The 21,416-nt window shown below is 31.6% G+C and overlaps 2 protein-coding genes across 19 annotated transcripts in view; both read left to right on the forward strand.

The window, feature by feature from the left end:
* Positions 1-21,416, forward strand: part of LOC142327059 (uncharacterized) — a 413,864-nt gene that overhangs the window by 240,380 nt on the left and 152,068 nt on the right. For 17 of the 18 annotated variants that reach the window (XM_075369836.1, XM_075369837.1, XM_075369849.1 and 14 more), the window contains one exon: positions 1,488-1,517. The gene's annotated coding sequence lies outside the window, so the exon portion shown is untranslated. Of the gene's footprint in view, positions 1-1,487; positions 1,518-13,617; positions 13,786-21,416 lie in introns of those variants that run through there. The other variant, XM_075369851.1, reaches the window with a different exon arrangement.
* The window catches only part of LOC142326858 (protein GVQW3-like), a 73,547-nt gene that overhangs the window by 50,995 nt on the left and 1,136 nt on the right, over positions 1-21,416 (forward strand). The window lies entirely within an intron of this gene.

Raw genomic sequence — 21,416 nt, forward strand, 5'->3', positions numbered from 1 at the left:
GCGTATAACATTGCAGGTCTATGGCACTGCACCGACAACCTAATTATAGAGAAAATCGAATTATGCTATTAAATCTTTTCTGCGAAAATATTTATAAAAGGTCTCACTTTTTTATTTATTTATTTTTATTCCGATGAAAACAGAAAAACATGGTGGTTTTTTTCTGGAAATTTTAGTAAAAGTAAAATTTAGTAAAGTAAGAAAAAAAAACAAAAATTGTAACCCTTATTTGTCTCTCAGTTGAGTACCTGTTTGATTAAACGGTTTTCAAAACGTTCATGATAAATTTAATTTAAAAAATGATTTGATGAGCGTTTTGCCATAAATTTGGTATCGTAGGAATCGTCAATGTACTATGAATGAATTGACAATAAAATAGTTAACCAATAAAATGATGAAGACGTATGATTGATATAGATTTATATTTTATATGAATCAAAAAGGCGCGGGTGAACCAGCTGTTCTTTTGTTTTCTATATATCATAAATCAAAATAAAATGAATTTTACCCGTTTGGCCTACAGTAGAGAATTCTTATAATTCGCTATATTTTTTTAAAAGTATTCAATATTAATCATGCCCACTTAAATCTAAAATGTGTAGTATTTCTATTTACGAGGTATGTTTTTAAAGTAAGTACCTTTGAAATTCCGCCGCTGCGGTCGGCGGGCGGTGTGATTTGTTTTCTTATTGCTAAAGATGTGAAAGCGGCTGAAATCATCGTCAGATCAGTGAAGTGTACGGAGAAAACATTATGAGCGATGGAATGGTACAAAAATGGGTTAGAGCTTGTAAAGACGGCCGCTCATAATGAGGAACGGAATGGACGATCTTCTGTCATTACTGAAGATTTGGTGCAGAAAGTTGACAAACAAGTGAGAGAGAACAGACGCTTTACGTTTTCTTCGCTATCTGAAGAGTTTCTTTAAGTTTCAAGAAGTGTTATCTATGAAATTGTGATCGAACGCTTAAACTATAGAAAATAGTGAAAACCCGTGTTGCAGTGATTATTAAGTCAGGCGGCAGACTTCTATGATAATGGTGTTCAAAAGCCGGTTGCACGATACACGTGCCTTAATACTGGCGGCAACTATGTAGAAAGTAGATTAAAGCTTTCACGTAAAAATAAAATTGATAAGAATAGTGTACTTGTTTTTTTTTTAATTTCAAAAAAGTACATACTTTAAAAACATGCCTCATACTTGAATGTTCGTCATTGTAAAATTGTAAATTTTACCATGACATCCTGATTTACTGCTGAAAATTATAAAATAACACGAAGAAAAATTAATTAAATATTAACAAACTCTGCCTTTTATTGGATAAAATAAAAATTTTGTTACAGATGGGATAATTTTTATAGGGGTAAAAGCGATTAATTATAATCATTGAAAATATTTTATAGTTAGTACGAATAAATTTAATTTTATTAATTTTAATTAATAGATGTTTTCAATGATACTAAAGATAGTTTATATTTTGTTTCAGATGTTATTCGGTGGAATTCAACCTTAAAAAGTAAGTTAATTACTTCTTACATAAATGTATAATTTACACTGAAAATAAGTTTGTTTATAAGTTTAATATTATAGGTGGTATTATGTAAGACGACGTTCGATTACGAGTGGTCAGATAGATAAGTTGTAACCCACCGGGTTGGTCTAGTGGTGAACGCGTCTTCCCAAATCAGCTGATTTGGAAGTCGAGAGTTCCAGCGTTCAAGTCCTAGTAAAGCCAGTTATTTTTACACGGATTTGAATACTAGATCGTGAATACCGATGTTCTTAGGTGGTTGGGTTCAATTAACCACACATCTCAGGAACGGTCGAACTGAGAATGTACAAGAGTTACACTTCATTTACACTCATACATATCATCCTCATTCATCCTCTGAAGTATTATCTGAACGGTAATTACCGGAGGCTAAAGAGGAAAAAGAAAGGAAAGATAGATAAGTTGGAGAGAGCTAGATGGAGGGGGAAATGATTTATAACAAAGGTACTGTTATCATTAATTTACCGGTATTATACAGTACTGAACAATTTTTATTTTTTTGTCTAATTATGGTAAAGGTAAATAATGTTATATATTTTATATCATATTATATATTTTTATATTTCGATCAGTTTATTCCAGCTTGCTGCCACATCTGTGTGTGTGTGTATAAGCAAATGCAATTACTGCTACCGGCTTTCCAGGCTTGCATTTGCAAATGTAATTGTAAGAGTACCGATAAATATATAATCCTGAGACGTGTGATTAATTGAAACTCAACCACCTAAGAACACTGGTATCCAAAGATTAGTTAGTATTCAAGTCCGTATAAAAGCAACCGCGTTTACAAGGATTCGAACCTTAGAACGATCGACTTAGAAAATCAGCTGATTTTGCGATAACGAGTTTAACCATTAAACTAACCGGCGGGTTTTATTCATCCAAACGAATCTGTTCAGTTTGAACGATTCGTCTCCACGATCACTAATTTATTCTGTATCACATTAACTAGAATAAATTTAAACCGATTTATTTAAAACTCCTGTTCTTAGAAGAAATATCTTAACTAAAGTTTGATGTATACAATCTCTGTTATTAATTCTTACACTAAAATGCTGACAGAAAACCTTTTAACAATTTTTTTTTTTGTAATTTATATGGAATGCCTATAGCAATGAAGTATCACTTTATGATTGTTCTCAATAACAATAATATTGTTTTCATTAACGATAAAGTAAATCTGTATAACTCATTTTTTTAATTACAGTATCACGTAAGTAGCAAGCGAAGGCTAAAGGGATTATAGCTCCCGCCAAAAATTTCGGGCGATAGGGGGTGCAGCCTCCATACAATAATCAGATTTTATTATTCAGGGATTAAATCTATAACTTGAGTCCAAAAAGTTAATTTTTAGTATTTTATATTTTCCCTAATGTATAACATCTCAAAAGATTATCACAAAATTTGAGATAAATTGGTACATAATCATCTCCCTAGTCATTAATCCCCGCCCTATATATCTTAACCTGCCGTTACTCGACCCTGCAAGAGTAACGCCGTTATTCGACATATGAGCGCCGCGCCCACTCTAACGCAATTCTAATAAAAACAATTGATTACTGGGGATTTCCAAGGCGGAATACAACACTTAACGCATTCAAAACAAATGCGTAGGCAGCTAGAAGGCGTTCCAAGAATCTTCAATAAATTTTCCATTTCTTTTGTCAGGTTCAGCTATTCCTGGAAAAATGGATGAACTAAAACTCTTAGCGATGTGTTATGATAATAAATATTTTGAATCTGTCCTCCAAGCTAAGTATTTATTTGATGTGATAAGATAGTCGTTAAATCTAAAATGCGATCTAGAAGTTATTGAAGTATTGGATAGCTGCAATAAAGAATATTTACCGAATATCCATAATCTCTTCCGGTAACATGTACAAATGAACGATCGTTATTCACAATGAAGAGCGTCAAAACGATTGCGTGGAACAAGTAGGAGGATGGAAGAGTAAGTTCGTTAGTTTCTTTGTCAATGCATAGAGATATTACTGTTAATCCTCATGAAATTTTAGATATGGTGAGAAAGAAAAATCGACTAGTTTTCTAATAATTCATAATTTTTATTGGAGTGTGAATGTGAAGTATAAATGTGGATTATGAAAAAAATTATATACTAACATTATGATTCTTACTTGCGTAGTTAATAATATATAAAAATCTAAGCATATGTTTTGCATTTTTCAAACGCAATAAAGTATAAAAACCCGTTTCAATAAAAAATTATTTTCATTATTATTATTTTATAATCATCATCATCATCATCAGCCCCCTTAACCCCACCACCAAAAAAAAAATCCTAACGTGCCTGAATATATTAATGAACAAGAAAATATTATATGCAACTGATATTATTAATAATACTATTACTATTACTGATGTTACTTAACTGATAAAAGCGCATACGCATGCAGCGTAAGGTCGACTGGATAAGAAATGTGTTTATCACATGAACCAGTCCGCTGTAAATTGTCATGGTTCTACCCTTTTTCTACTTTTACATTTTTCATTAAAATATGTAAGAAATCTATATATTTTGTATACTTATTAAAACATATGGACTTGTTAAACAAAATTAGCAAGAGCAGGATTTTTAAGTCACTAATCTGGGTTATCAAAAGAAAAAAAATTGCTGTTTAATAAAATACCGTTATCCGTAAGAATACAAATAGAAAACTGAATGTCTTTAAATATTATTCAATTTTATTATATTCAATTTATTATAGTATTCAATTATTCAATTATTAATAGTATAATAAAGTTCTTGATAACATAGTTGCTTATTTAATCAATCACCAATAAAATTATTTTGAAAACGGTCTTCTGAAATATCGGTACGTTACACCCGACTACGATATTATTAAAATTGGAATGATATGATAGTTCTAATGAAATAAAAACAATGTTGCCACGTAGTACGTGTTATTTTAACATCGCCACAGTTTAATTTAAAAAATGAAGGATAAATAATTACGGTAATAAATTAATTTGTCAATAAAGGAATGAACAGATTTCACCGTACACATTAGAAAAAAAATTAGAGTAACATAACAAAACAATTACAAAGACTGATCTTGTTAACAATTACATTCTGAAATGTTATAAAAAAAATTTAAATAAATTCTTTTAACGATATATTTTTTTAATCTATTTCACTTATAGGTTTTCTAAAAATTTGATTTGTATTGATAGTTGGACTGATTGCCGCGCTTTGTTGAAACTGAGCGATAGACTTAATAAATCTTACGATAATCCGGAAGTATCTGAATATCTATCTAATTTGTCATTATTAGGTGTAGCTACTTTCTTATTTTGTTAAGTGACTTCTGCTTTATGTGCGGTTTGGCATCCCAATATAGTCGTATTTATTGCCGGCCTCCGTGGCGCTAGTGGTAGCGTCTCGGTCTTTTATCTGGAGGTCCCGGGTTGGAATCCCGGTCAGGCATGATATTTTCACACGCTAAAAATTTTCATTCATCTCATTCATCCTCTGAAGTAATACGTAACGATGGTCCCGGAAGTTTAAAACAAAAAAAATATATATATGTATATATATATATATATATATATATATATATATATATATATATATAGTATTTATTATTAAATGAAAACCATTTAACCTTCATTTTTGTAATAAAATATATATATTTGATTATATAACCTAATGCTTTTAATTTAAAATGAAGTTTCTTTTTATGGATACATGAAATATAGAGTCAAACAGAATTAATAGTACAGTGTTTTGGTTAATAAAAAATTACGGTATTCGGTTGCCCGGGTTCTTATAATTAAATTAATCCTTTATGGTTTGATATCTATTAATTTGAGAGCTTTATTATTCTAGAAAATATTTTGAAAATGATTTCAATGAAAAAGTAAAAAAAATATTTTTTACGATGGTAAGCAAAATTTGAAACAAAAAACTTTTTCTGAGATTTAGTATAATGATTTTGATTCCTGATTACAATTAAAAATTATACGAGTATATACGAGTATATACGAGTATATATATATATATATATTATACGAGTATATATACTCGTATAATTTTGGTTTAAAATTATGCTACTAATCTATGGTTATATTTATTAATGAACTACATTACAGAATTATTTTATCCTGCGATCAGCTCTCATTACCCTTTGGTATTTTTTTTTAAATCTGTCATTTTCAAATAAATAACCTTTTTAAATAAATAAATTTTTACTGAAAAAATTATTTTGAAGATTAGTATACGCGCTTAATATTATCTTTATTTTTATTGTGGTTACCAAGGTCAATATAATTATAAGACGACTTAATATTAAAAACGATAATGACAAATAATAATAATGAGAAAATGATTTTTATAAACAGCATTTATTAATTTTTTATACGTTATATTACGATAATAATGTCTGGTATAATATTTTCATTGCTTTTTTTTTGGACTAAGAAAGTTGAAATAATATGTATAATACTAATGTAATAAACATAAAAGAATATATAAACAGAGATTTTTTTTAATAAAATAATTCATAGGAAAACTGCAATTATATTTATCGACCGATTACTTTCTTATAAATATAATAATGAAATTTTATTCATTTTTTTTTAATAAATAATTCGATTTAATTTTCTGCTTAAATTAAAAAAACAGCTGCATAATAATTAATTTATTAAAAAAAAAAACTTCTTTTAAAGTAAACAAATTTAATAGTTGTAAACAATAAAAATAAAACTGTAATTAGTTTTATTGAATTTACATAATTATGAGAAGGTTCGTGACAGAAAAAACTATAATTATTTCAAAATAGAATTTCTTTTAAATTTATAAACTGTATTAGTCACGATATATTTTAACCGATGAATCTCACAATTATGGAAAAAAATTAGAATTAAATCGCAATTTTATTTCATTACTTAGATCTATTTACAAAAAAATTAAGAAAATATTTAAAAACCCCTATTTTACCTTTTTTCTAATTTACCCTCTTTATGCTGTGATGAAACGAGCAAAAAACATTTAAAAACGTACAATAAATAAGCTTTTCTTCCTCTACACCAAATTTGGATATTTTTGGGAAATTATTTTTTAGTTATCAGTACTTTTTTCAAATAATAGCTATTTTTTTCTAATTTTTTTCACTTTAATTACTTTTTTTATTCTCATCAACAATTAAGGTTATTAGCGATTTATGAGTGTAATGAAACTGTACCGGTAAATGTATAGTCTTGAACAAACTCAAGCCGACGATACCTGGGTGTGTAGTTAATTAAAACCCAACCGCCAATGAACACCGGCATCCACGATCTATTATTCAAATCCGAATAAAAGCAAATCCTAATAAAACCTTTATTATGATTTGAAACTGAGAATTTCGACTTCGAAATCAGCTGATTTTAAGACGACCACTTTACCACTGGGCCAACCCGATTGATTAAATAATTACTATTTCAATTACAAATGATTATTTTTAAAATGTAAAAGTGGTATAGCGGGCGGCGTATAACTGTGCCCACTGCGTGCAAGAGAGATAAACTGATAGGACGGGTGGAACAGTCAGATAGTCATTTCTTTACGAAAACATCTCGTCTAGCTCCGTATACTTACTTAGTATGCAGTACTACATTGTCAGAGTTTTCAGGATAGTTAATTGCGCGGTAAGCCAGCAGTCACCTAAGTGCTCAGCAATACGCTGCCCGCTATATGATTTTAAACCTTATATATATATATACAGAGTGTCCCATATAAATCGCAACCCAACCTTATATTGGTAGGTATTGAAATAATAAAAAGGCATGTGTAAATGTAAATGGAATTTTTATTATTACCATCCATTACCTTACATTTAGAGTAAATGTTGGAAGTGGCCGCCATCCTCTTGAATACAAGCTTCAATTCTTTTTACGGCGTTTCTTGGAAATGTTTTCAAAGTTTGTGGCTGGATATTTAATACAGCTTGTTCAATATTGACTTTCAATTGTTCAAATGTTCGTGGTTTGTTGCTGTAGGCTTTTACTTTGAGGTAACCCCGTAGAAAAAAATTCGCCGCAGTCAAATCTGGAGATCTTGGTGGCCACAAGCCTCGACCGATAACACGATTACCAAAGAATTCCTCGACGAAATCAGAAGTTGAACCTGCGTAGTGCGATGTCGCACCGTCATGTTGTAGCCAGCAGTGTCTGTCTTCCTCTTCCAAGAGTGCAGTGAATTGAAATAAAATATCCTGATATCGTTCTGCATTAATGGTGTACTCGAAAAAAATAGGAGCGATTATTTTCTTCCGCGATATTGCGCACCACACGCCCAACTTCTGCGGGTGTAATTGTTTTTCGTGATAAACGTGGAGATTTTCAGCACTCCAAATTCTACTGTTTTGGCTGTTTACATAGCCATCCAAATGAAACCGTGCTTCACCTGCGAAAAATAACGAATCCATAACATTAATTCCCTCACGCAAAAATCGTCGGAACCGTTGACAATATTGTAGCCGTTTTTCTTTGTCGGGCCCAAGAAGTCGATGAACCGCTGGAATGCGATAGGGCCGTAATTGTAATTGTTTGGTCGCCCGATGAACAGTTAATTTTAACAAATTATTTGCAGCAGACAAACGTCTGATCGATTTATTTGACGAGGCGAAACAAATCTTGCACTGCAACCACTGATTTCGTACTGAAGTACGACTCAACAATGAAAACACGTTCATCTAGCGAAAACACCATCTTGTATCTAGCAATACACTGAACGATATGATTGCATTGTTGTTACTATCGGTAGTGTTCTACTGCGTCGCCGCGATATTCAGATGTTGGACGAGTCCATTTCAGTAACGAGTACGGGAGTAAGCTTGACTTCTGAAATTTCATGGATGAGTGATTGATGGGTTGCGTTTTATATGGGACACCCAGTATATATATATATATACTCTTTTATTACCATGTGCTTCTGTGCATTTTCATTTTTTAACACCCGTAGGAAACCATTTGAAGTAGCTAAAATATTCACTTTTATTTTCTCAGGTAAAGGTATTTTTTTACCTTTAAATATAACTAATTATTGTAAAATAATTAATGCATTACTTTTGATATATAAAAAAATAAATAAATAAATTACAGACATTAAAAAAAAATTATCAGTTATTGAATACTAGGAAGTTCTTATTAACTTAACTGGAAGGATAAAAACGTTGAATTTATACAAAAGTAAAAAGAAATTAATTTTTAACATAAATGAAATAAACACAGATGCGCAGCGATATCTGAAATGTCTGAAATTATGCTGAAACTGCTAATAGTCCAGTGGGAAGGGGATAATACATCGCGAGAGGTCGACGTTGATACAGCGGACGGCGTTACTGTGCACATAGGCTGATGACTGCCTTACCGCAATATTAACTGTGCTGAAAATATCTTCTTTCTTTTCCTGTTTAGCCTCCGGCAACTACCGTTTAGATAATTCTTCAGAAGATGAATGAGGATGATATGTATGAGTGTAAATGAAGTGTAATCTTGTACATTCTCAGTTCGACCATTCCTGAGATGTGTGGTTAATTGAAACCCAACCACCAAAAGAACACCGGTATCCACGATCTAGTATTCAAGTCCGTGTAAAAATAGCTGGCTTTACTAGGACTTGAACGCTGTAACTCTCGACTTCCAAATCAGCTGATTTGGGAAGACGCGTTAACCACTAGACCAACCCGGTGGGTACTGAATATATCTTATACTAACTTAATTGCTCTGCATACTACGTAAGTATACAAGACGTTTTCTTAAAGGAATGACTATCAAACTGCTCCACCCGTCCTATCGATCTACCTTTCTCGCACACAACGTGCACAGATATACGCCGCCCGCTATACCAAGAATTCAGTTTCGATTCTAGCAGTCCGTCCCCACCCATTGTGGCAAATCAGCTAGTAAACTCTGACGCGAAATAAACCGAGTGTCAGTCACTCGATATAAAAGAATTCCGTGGTTTTAAATTAAATCGCTTTACTTACAATTAGAATTACAAATCTATGCATTTTATTACATGAAAGAACAAAGTCTATTTAATGTAACTTAATATGAGTACCGTTTACATTCCGGCAGACATCAAATCGATAATCCACCTCGTTTCATACTCTGAGGAGCAAATTTCAAGGAATCGTTTCCACGGTTGCTGCTATTCTTTAGCGCAGGTGGTCAAGTGACTTGTTTTTTCTTGGTAAACGATGTCTTTTACGTAAAACCAAAAGAAGAAATCCATCGGAGTCAAATCAGGACTTCGCGGTGACCAAGCGATGGGAGCTGCTCTGGCTATATGACCTTTTGCGCACCTGTCGTTGAACGCAGTCCGCGCGAAATCTGCATGATGTGAAGGGGCACCATCATGTTGGAAAATTATTAGGTCCTCCGTATTTTCAGTCTTCGAAAACGCAACATCTTCTTTTCAGTCTTCTCTAACATCTCCGTGTACACTATGCTCGTAATAGTCTGACCGCACTTGATAACACGTCAAATATTTACTTTCGAACTATGAGTGTGTACCAGTGCAAAGCTGACTACGAAAAGCAACAGCTATAAACCGTTTATAAAAGTAACCGAATATAATTGCATAGTTAATCACATATCCTTACGGATAAGTTTGAAGATTAATAATACGCTTCAACATAAAGGTAATAAAGGAGGATGGTATTACTTTACTTATAATTCATTATTCTGTTAACATATTTAATTTTATTTTACTACTGATAAAAATAAGAAAACTACGCCGTTTTATCAAACACGATTTTACGTCTCAAAAAAAAATAAATCGTTTGTTAAACAAGAAAATATTTTTTTTTCTGTATCTGTTTTTGTACCTAACTATAGTTTTGGAAAATGTAATAAAAATCTAAAAAACTTATTGTTGTATTACGCAAATATCGATACTAATAGCAATAATTTTATTTTACCGATCTCCTCTGCGGAGTGGTTTACCGATCTCCTCAGCCTTTTATCCGGTGGTCCTGGGTTCGAATTCCGGTCTGGCATGGTATTCTTCATACGCTACAAAATCCATTCTCATGAGGCAAAAATTACCAAAGCAGTCAATTCCCGCCATCTGAAAAAAATTATTGTTTTCTAATTACGATAAATCATAACCAAATTAAAAACGTACAAATAGGAATAAAAATTTAAAAAAAGTCTGATGTGGACACCAAATGACTTCCTTGTACTCCTATTAAATTACATACACAAACTTTTTTAAAATGAAAAGTACATAAAATTTTATTTCATTAATAACTTCTGATCATTTTTTTTATTGTTATTATTGAATTATTATTTATTTTAATTTTTTTTTACAATCAGAGTTTAATAATTATTAATAAATCAATATATTTAAATAAAAAAAAAAAGGAAATGAAGTCGCATTCGAACCGATGTGCCTTCCCCTTGTAAGATGCAAATATTTCATTAATTAAAATTTTATGGGGCTATAACTCTGCAACCAATGAAAATAATTACCACATGATACATCGTTGAAAAGCTCTCAATGAGGGCTTATTACTGCAGTTAAGAAAAAGTCCAAAATCAAAATATTTTGAATTTTCGGCTTTTTTGAACTCTTTTGGTCCAGTTGAGTACAATCAAAAGGAGAAGTACGCAACCGTATGTTACAGCAGTCCTAAAACCAAAATTTCAACATTCTACGGCTAATCGTTATTGAGTTATGTGAGATACATACGCCACACTGAAACTAGTCAAAATGCATTCAGGGATGGTCAAAATGGATATTTCCGTTGAAATCCGAAATTTTTCGCGATTACAATACTAGTACAAGGAAGTAAAAATTATTGTTTTTCCATTACGATAAATCATAACCAAATTATGATTTACCAAATTAAAAACGTACAAATAACAATAAAAATGGAAAATAAATTTTAACGTATTCAGGTAACATCTTAATACAAACCGAAAAATTCATAAATGATTTGACGGCAATCGAACCTGAGGCAATGTGATCTAGAAGCCAGCGTACTAACAACTACAACTGTTCTCTATACTACGTGTGTATCCGAACAGGAGTTTAATTTTTTTTCTCAGCAAGCAGTAGAGACTTTATAATAAGTATTCCTTTGCTGTTCATGAAATACTGAAGTTGTTTAACGGCATTATTTACCGTATTTTTAATTTAAAAATAGATTACCTATAATTATTTTACTTATGACAATATTACCATTTTATATTACAACCGGTTTCATTTTAATCTATCTTCAGGTATGGTATGTCATGTAAAATAAAGTAATAAAAAAACAACCATTAACTTAAAAATATTAAACAATAATAAAAATTACATAACAGTATCCGTAAACTCTTTATTTCATTGGTCAAAAAGTAAAATTCTTACTTGTTTTATTTAAATATAAGTAGCCGGTCGGGGCTCGTTTCACTCGCCCAACGTGGACCCCCGGGGCCCAGATTGCCTCATGCCTGCTCCGTATCCGATCCAGGGAGTTCCCGGGCCTACCTCAGAGCCTCGCTTCGGTCGCCATTGCCATTTATCCAAAGGGATCCGCCCTCTGGACTCCCTCAGTGACGAGTTACCCTCATGGTGGTGAGAATAATACTGATAACGATTAAAAGTAATCAAGCCTTATAGAAACCTGAAAAAGAAACTTGAATTACAAAAGACAGAATAGTAATAACGATGTTAACTGAAATACACATACGTTTGACGACGAAAAATTCATAACTTATTTATGTTGCCACGGTGAGAGAAATAAAACAATGAAGTAAAAGAATTAAGCTCGTTTTTCTTTAATGGATATTTTTAATCCATAACTTCACTCCCAAGGGAGCTAGAGCCTCAGTCTATAGCTTAAAACCTTCCTTGGTATAACTCTAATGTAAATTTAAAAGTAATCCGTCGGTTGGTTCTCGCGTGGTCCAAGAACAAACAATTCGGTTTTATATATGTAAGAAGAATATATACATACATTCGTAAAGATGGATAAAATGGCCCAAATCGGGTTTGTGAACGTTTTTTGTAGAACCGATTTCGGTCAAAAGAAAAAAGAAAGGTGAAACCTTAACTTAACCGTTCGATCATAAGTAGAAGAGCCGCAGGTAAAAAGTAATGTTTGTGGGTATTTATATATATATCGTACTTACTCGTTCTAAGATGCTCTCGATTCTAGGATGCACCCGGATGGTAAAAATGCATTATTTAAAATTAAAAAAAAAAAAGTCTAATTAAAGGAAAGGTATAAACGACTTAATTTTACAATGTATTTCAATTTAAGTTTATAACAATACAAAATACTTTTATTTATTAAGTATCTATATAACTATCTGTATCTGAGGAGTTACTTTCGTATTTACTTTTATTATCGCTCTCTGATTCTGATTCAACGCAATTTTTATTTGCATCTTCATCTTTCCAAACCCGTACAATGACTACGTTAATATCGAAATGATGACTGGGAGCTCTATTGACATTATGTTCCGCAAATACAATAACTTTCCGTTATAATGCAAAACTAAACTTCACTCTGTAATGAACTGCGCTAGAATAAAAGAGTAGAGGAAACAAATTTCGGCACTATCGATTTATTAGCCCGATATCAATATCGATATAATTTTGATATTCTATTCCCACGTTCGAGTAGGTTAAGCCCATCGTATTCTTCGAATCTTTCTTTGGGTTTTATGTAAGAGGAGGCCAAAAAATCTGGTTGCAGATACCACAACGCGCTCGTATGTGGTTATGTCGGGTTCAGTGGCGACTCCCGTACAGGCACTGTGAACTACAGCACCTTCTATTTCCACTTGACATTAACGATAACATTTAATATAATGAGTCCTTTTTTCTTTAATTCTTTCTTTATACTTGTACAATATATAATCCTTAAGCTTAATGTCACTAGCCATCCCCTAATAATGGAAAATATACAAAAATGTTTATATGGAACTGGTGCGCTTCACAATTCCAGCAACGTAATGTTTGGCTGTTGTGCGCATGCGCATATAGGAAGCTGCATGTGAGGCTGCGAAGGATAGAGAGCACTGTCGCTCCCGCAATGCCGACTCTGGCGTGCTGGAGGAAGGTAGTTTTTTTTTACTCCGCGTGTGTACGGAGCGTTCCTTCTTCGTTTCCTTCTTCTAGTTTAGTCGGTGGAAGGAATATGAAAGCGGTTTGTTTTTACAGAAGATGGCGGAAAGCAAGGGCTCTCTGGTTGCCAAATCTGTCCAAAAACACGCTGGAAGGGCAAAAGAGAAGGTAATTACTAAAAACGAATTATGTATTTGTTTCTGTGTACATAAAAATTTAAATTAAGCACCACTGGACTATAGTGTTTTTAAGCGGATATTTTATTAAGTTATTATGTAATAATGCTAAAAGATATTATCTGTATTGACATTTTATTATTTATTCGGTTAAACCGAATACGGTTTTTAAGTACACCTGTCAACGACCATCCCCTGTCAGCGACATGCTCGATACCGGTCTTTCGGCAACACTCGGAACATGCCGCCCCTCCGTGTCACCAGACGTGAGCAGAAGGGAAACCGCACAATGATTCCCCAACCCCGGTGACCAGGCAACCCGCTACCCATACGCAACACAAGACAAAACTAAAGAGCGTAGATGCCTTAGCAGCTAGACTTGAACAAGCCTATCTTCCATTACAGAGGGAGACCTAGTCCAAAGCCTCACGCAGTTTATTATAAGCTTAAAAGCTTGTTTCCCGAAAGAATAAAGACCGGTAAACCTGTCCTTACTTGCTCAAATCACACTTGCACACCCATACACTCATCTACATTTCTTAGATATCTTCGAATCTAAGACGCAACCTATTTCTATAAACAATCATATCGAAAAAATAATGGTTCTTAGAATGAAGTGAATATGGTATGTATATATATATATATATATATATATATTATGTTTCTTGCATATACGCAAAAATTCTCTTACAGTAAGTAAATGAATAAAGCAAATAGAATTATGAACATTTGTGGGAAAAAGAATACAATATATGAAATATTACATTAAAAATAAAGTAAAGACGCATATAAAAATTGTTTATGCAACTTCTAAACAATAGTTTAAACAAAATACTTAAGCTATAAAATACGGAATCACTTATTTACCTCGTAGAAGCAAAAATTTAACCAAAATAGAAAATTATGTAATTTGGAGAATCTGAGCACCGTGAAATTTTTCATATAAATAAGATCCCTAACATCGATCATAAAACTTAAATTACCACACATTACAAAGACGCTTGCAAAGACCTTGAACAAATGTATGTTTAAGTGGCAATAACCTCAATATTAAAAAATCCGAAACGTCTCTCTTTTTACATCATCATAAGTATAAAACAACTCTATATACTAAAAATTGGTTTGTAATGACAGTGGTACGTGATACTACAGCATTTCATACCGTAACTTAATTTAGATTGTACGGATAACAAAGGACAATAATAACCAGAAAATATCCTTGAATATAGAGCCTAAAAAAAAACATGTACGTATTATATACGCCGTGGTTTATAATTTTTCACTTCACTGTATGCTTGTAAGTGCATTTAAATGTTCATATCTAAATTTTTTTGTATATAATAAACAATTAGTGACAATTTTACTATGAAAAAAGTTAAATATTCTTTCAAGATTTTAATCTATTAAAGTTAAAACGATCAACAAAAAAATTTACAACATACAAAATGGCCTTCTAACAGTGGTGTCCTAAATCATGATACATTCTCAAATGGTTTTTATTTTTGAAATCAGATTGTGAAAAAAATAATTAAAATTTGTTATTAATTTCTTTTTACCGAATTTTCGAAGAAAAATACGGTATTACTTTCGGGTGCTCGAAGCATTGGGGAGTAACATTGAATTTTCTTTACGTTTTCAGGTATGAGTAGCACGAAAATATCATTTACTTAAAATCTAATTTCCTTATATATATATATATATATATATATATATATATATATATATAACAACTAGAAGATACCTATATCCCTATATATAAGGGATACGTATAAAATTTGTGGCTTGAAAATCCCAAAATTACTACTTCAATTTCACTGAAATTTAGATATGCTATCGTAGTGTATTTGAAGTTGTGCATGTGAAAATTTTATGATAATAGGTTGAGTTGTACTTGAGTTACGCTCAATTTAAGAATTACTAATGAAAAATTTGTATTGGAAAAATTCAGGTTTTAGCTGTTACATTATTTTTCATAATCAACCTCATTCGCTTTCGATGAGACTGTAAATGTAAATATACCTAAAACACTTCACTTACATATTTACTATTTTCATTTCCCGAGTTAATTTAGGTTTCTATTACGATATGTAACCTAATCTAGTTCATTCGCAGATAGGTAAATGTTATCTACGATAACTATCTTTTTATTTGTTTTTTAATTAAAACTATAAATTTTGTACATAAATTATAGATCAAATTATGTAAACTAAACAATTCTATGTTTGATTTATGTAATAACCACAATGTCCGATGATAACCACGAATTGGTAGAAAATGTATAAATTTTTATACGGATGATTAATTTTATAATTAATATCATGCGTCATAGATGGTTTTCCCCTATTTTTCAGTAATACGTATTGTGAAATTTATTAAAATATTTATAACCGCAAATGTCAAAATAGCATTTTTTCCACTTAACTGATTAATTATGAATAAATTAAACTTTATTTATGAAACAGACTTAAAAAAAACTCAAGTAAAACTTTTAAAAAAAAGTATCTTCACTTACTCTTCATTAAATTTCCTTCAAAAACCAGCAACAAAGTGAAAACAAAGAATAAAAATATTTACTAACCCTTAATTTATGCAGACTTCAAAATATCAAAATTTAAAGAAGAAATGAGCAGAGTTTTTTGAGAAAAGAAGCGAAGTAATGGAGTTTCATGAAGTCAGTTTTATTATTTTTCAACTTTTTTAAACATTTTTTTTGTTTTATCATTTTATTTATATTTTATAAATAAAATGATAAAACACACACCCAAAAAAGCGCTGCTCGTATGAAAAACTCTCGTACTTAAAGAATGAAAAGATAAAATTATAACTAGTGATAAAAAATCATTCTGTAGTATCTGTAAAATTAATAACTGCCAGTTATTAGTGCTTATAAAATTCTAATAAGATGTTAACAAATATACTTCAACGTAGTCGACACAACGAGAATTAAGAATTAAAAAAAAAAATTATTTTTTAACCATCTGGACTTGTAAGAGTATCACGAACGGGGAAAAATCAATTAAATAGGTTTTTCTAATTTCATTAATACTGTTGTTTATATAACTAATAAGTTTCACATATCCACGGGTCTGTTTGTGAACATCACGTTTTAAATTTAAAAATTATGTAGTGACGTTATAAGGTACGTTTGATCCGCTGTACGACCTCTTATCCGCTGTAAGAGGCAAGAGGCGTAGGATAGTGGGATCGCCTGTGCGCGGTGCCGGGGCAATAAGAGTGGATAGGAAGAGAGAGCTTGAGCGGGGAGATAGTCGGGGGCCCCTAGCGGTCGCCGCTGTTGATGAGATGGCCGAGACTCCTTAACCCAACTTGAGAAGGTCCGAAACGAGAGAAGGGAACGACAAGAGTGGAAAGACAACGCAAGGAAACACAAAACAAGAAACCCGTGGATGAAATAACAGGCCGTGAGCTGTACTGAAAGGCGGGTATCCGGGCTGCTATTTAAGGGGAATTTATTTTAGTCGGTGAAAGCCCCACACTACCGTCATGCACGGGCAGACGTTGACTGGCAGAGGTTTTTCCTCCTCCTACGAAAAAAGAAAAAAAAAGGTACGTCTGAATCTATGTCTCAAATAAAACAAAGTTAAATTTTTAGGACTAAATAGTATTATTTGATTAACATAACGATTTCAAACATGAAAAGAAAGTAAGTAAAATTGTCTATTTATCTCACTTTTTTGAAAATTTGATTCTTTTCCTTTAATATTTTTGTTTTTAGTTATTATAAAAACAATAATGCTGGATAAAAGAATACGCTTCGATTACAGCGAAAGGTTATCATATAATATTTACCGCAGACGTCCAAGGTTATCATGAATGAAGAATTCAGTTGTAGTTTTTTTTTCTTTTTTTTCTCTAAGTCAAGAAGAAATAGTGAAAGAAAAAACCTGTGGTATTTTTTTTCTTATTTAAACAAAAAGGAATATCTTTGGATTGATACCGTGGTTAGAATCGTCGCCAATCAGCTATTAACAACAGTTACAATCTGCGATGCTATAAAAACCGATTGGATTATAGTTAAATTTTAATATATATGTGTGTTATTCGTGTTATTTTTTTAAACTAAATTATACAACAACTGAACTGCCTTCAGTTATTGTAATCTGTAAGTAAAAAAATTAATTAAATTACGTACAATGTTTCTAAAATGGTGGGCTGGCTATACTTTTTCGGATTCTACTTGTAAAACTAAACAAAAAATGTCCTTTGGAAAAATGGCAATTTCTCCTTCGTTCTCCACTGTCCGCCATTTTGTTATTTTTATATAAAAATTTATATCTCAAGTTCAAATCGAGGAATCACATTAATATTTGGTAACAAACTTCGTAATAAAGTTTTAAAATTAGAAAAAAATCAGGACTTGAATACCTTCGCAAATTACAAAATGGCGGCCATTTTTATTTTTCAGTTCGTTATATCCATAAATATTACTTTTATCAAAATTTATGTTATTTGCTAAAATATTAAGCCTTTTAATTTGAAATAAATAACATTTTATTTTTTTTTTAAATCGTTTAACAAATAGTCGAGTTATGGGAGAAAATTGATGTAATTTTGAAGAAACATCGGTTCGAATTCGACATCATTTCCTTTTTTTAGCTCATTTCTTAATTTAAATATATTTATATAATAATAATTATTAACCAACCTGTGATTGTAAAAAGAGTTTTACAGTAAAAATAATTCAATAATAACAAAAGAAAGATATGAAAAAAAATTAGAAATTAATAATAGTGAAATAAAATTTTATGTACTTTTAAAAATGTATATAATTTAATAGGCGTACAAGAAAGTAATGTAATGTCCACATAAATTTTTATTATTATTTTTAAATTTCAGATCACATCAGTCGGCGTTACATATTATTTTGTGGTGTATGCTTAAAAAAAGGTTGTAAATTTTCATCTCTGTCGATCAAGCATAGGAATTATTGAAACAATTTTGTTATATTAATAAACAGATTTACAAAGAGAATTCAAATATATAAATTTATACATTTTTAAAATAAGTTCTGAGCAGCAGGTTTTTGCCTAATAAAGTTTTAGGCCGATTCACACAGAAAGATAAGCTGTACTTTGTCATGGGTTTTCTCTGTTTGGTTTCACGTTCACTGCTAAGTTAAGCGGTATTTCCTCTTTCCCTTCTAAATTTAATGTTGTTAATGTTATGCTCCAGTGAAGTTTAACAGTTTAATTGCAATAACATTTCAGAAACGTCTATTTTTTTTAAAAAGGAAATGCTATTCGTGGTTCGGTCCCTGCAATCTGCTGTCTATAAGTTCCATATAGTACTTGACTTGTTCGATTAACATAAAAGCATTTATAACGAAATACAAGCAATATAAATAATTAAGTGAGATACAAGTTCAAAAAGGGGGGATTAAAAGAAAATTAACAACCACACAGAAATGCGATCATGTAAAATTCTAATATTTTAGTAGCCTGTACCTCTACAGTTTTGTACTTGTGTAATTTGATCAACGGTGAGATCTACCCTACAGAAACTCTAAATTTAAAATTGAAGTCACGAACAAATAAATTAAACATTTACAAGTTATTATTAAGTGTCTTAGTCCCGTAACAAAGAAAAATCAATTATAAAGTGAAAAAAAAAATACCCGGCGATTCAAAAAGGACTTCACAACTTTAAAAGAATATAAAAATTTATTGAAATAACTTACAGATTTGATTGAGGTCTCATTTTATAGAAAAACACATCAAATTTGTCATCCAACATTCATTTTGGTTCGATATGGCTTCCGTTTGTAATGCGACGTACATCCCACCTGAAGTCGATTTCATTCCAGATTGTAGCCAGCAAGTCGGGCGTTATCTCTACATCTGCGGCGTTAATCTGAATCTTGCCTCAACAAGATCGGTAGGCAAAGCCGGTTTATAAACCCGATCTTAAATGAAACCCCCACAAGAAAAACTCTTCTGGGGTTAAATCTGGGGAGCGAGGTGGCGAGGTGCAATTGGATCTTCACACCACTCCTCCGACCTGGGAATCGAGTATCAAGAAAATTTCGGACTTCTAGGCGGTAGTGAGGTGATGCCCCGTCTTTCTGATAATAATGGGATCCATCTATGTCATCACCGTCTAATTGAGGAATTAAAAAATTTTGAAGTATATCCCAGATAAACGATACCATTTACGGCTAACTCCTGGAAGAGCGGGCCGTTCTGTCTGGAAGAATCAACAACGTGCGTCAACGAAGGTTTGACGCCAAGAGTAAATTTAAATTGTATGCCTACTAGAAGGCTCCTACCGTACTCGCTGTGAAAATTACGTTGAAATGCAGTTACTGACTGCAAATTGTGAAACCAAAACACGTATTAAGCACGTTCCGCACCAGTAAATGTATCCATTTTTAACAACACTGGTGACCAAATTCGGTAATAATGAACTACCCGAGTGAAAACTTGAGGTGTTTTGTTATGAAATGAAACCTCAACCGAATCTGTAAGTTATCACGATTTTGCGAAGTCCTTAAGATAATCCGTATAAGTGAATCAGTAAGTTGCAAAGTTCTTTTAGAATCACCCGATATTTTCGTAATAACAAAGAAAGGATAAATTAAAAATAAAAGTTAAAAGTTTAACTAAGCATTAATTTATTTATGAAAGAAAGCAAAAAATAAAAATCAGTTAAAATTACAAAAAAATAAAGATATTATAGTCCCTGTTAATTATTTAAGCTTTATTACTTAAAAAAAAGAAGTATATTAAGTACAATGAATTTAAAAATGGTATATGTTTTTACTTCCTTGTACGAGTACAACAAAGTATTGTTATCGCAAAAAATTTCGGTTTTCAGATTTCAACGGAAATGTCCATTTGTCTAATTTCGGCGTGACGTCTATACGTACGTATCTCGCGTAACTCAAAAACGATTAGCCGTAGAATGTTGAAATTTTGGATTTAGGACTGTTGTAACATGTAGTTGTGCACCTCCCCTTTTGATTACAATCGACTCTGACCAAGATTGCCCAAAAAAAAGGCCGAAATCCAAAACGTTTTGATTTTAGATTTTTTTTAAACTGCAATAATAAGCTCTCATTGAGAGCTTTTCAACGATATATGATAAGTAGTACTTATTTTCATTGGTTCCAGAGTTACAGACAAATTTTAATCAATGAAATATTTCAATCTTACAAGGGGAACCAATCGGGTTGGTGTAGTGGTTAACGCGTCTTCCCAAATCAGCTGATTTGGAAAGTCGAGAGTTACAGCGTTCAAGTCCTATTAAAGCCGGTTATTTTTACACGGATTTGAATACTAGATCGTGGATACCGGTGTTCTTTGGTGGTTGGGTTTCAATTAACCACACATCTCAGGAACGGTCGAACTGAGAATGTACAAGACTACACTTCATTTACACTCATACATATCTTCCTCATTCATCCTCTGAAGAATTATCTAAACGGTAAATATATTGATTTGTTAATTATTAACCTCTGATATAAGAAAGTTTTACAATAAATAATAATTCAATAATAACAATAAAAAAAATAATATGAAATAAATCAGAAGTAATTAGTGAAATAAAATTTTACGTACTTTTAAATATGTGTATGTGTAATTTAATAGACATATAAGGAAGTCA

The sequence above is a fragment of the Lycorma delicatula genome, chromosome 6 (assembly GCF_047948215.1).
Source record: "Lycorma delicatula isolate Av1 chromosome 6, ASM4794821v1, whole genome shotgun sequence".
Lineage (NCBI taxonomy): Eukaryota > Metazoa > Arthropoda > Insecta > Hemiptera > Fulgoridae > Lycorma > Lycorma delicatula.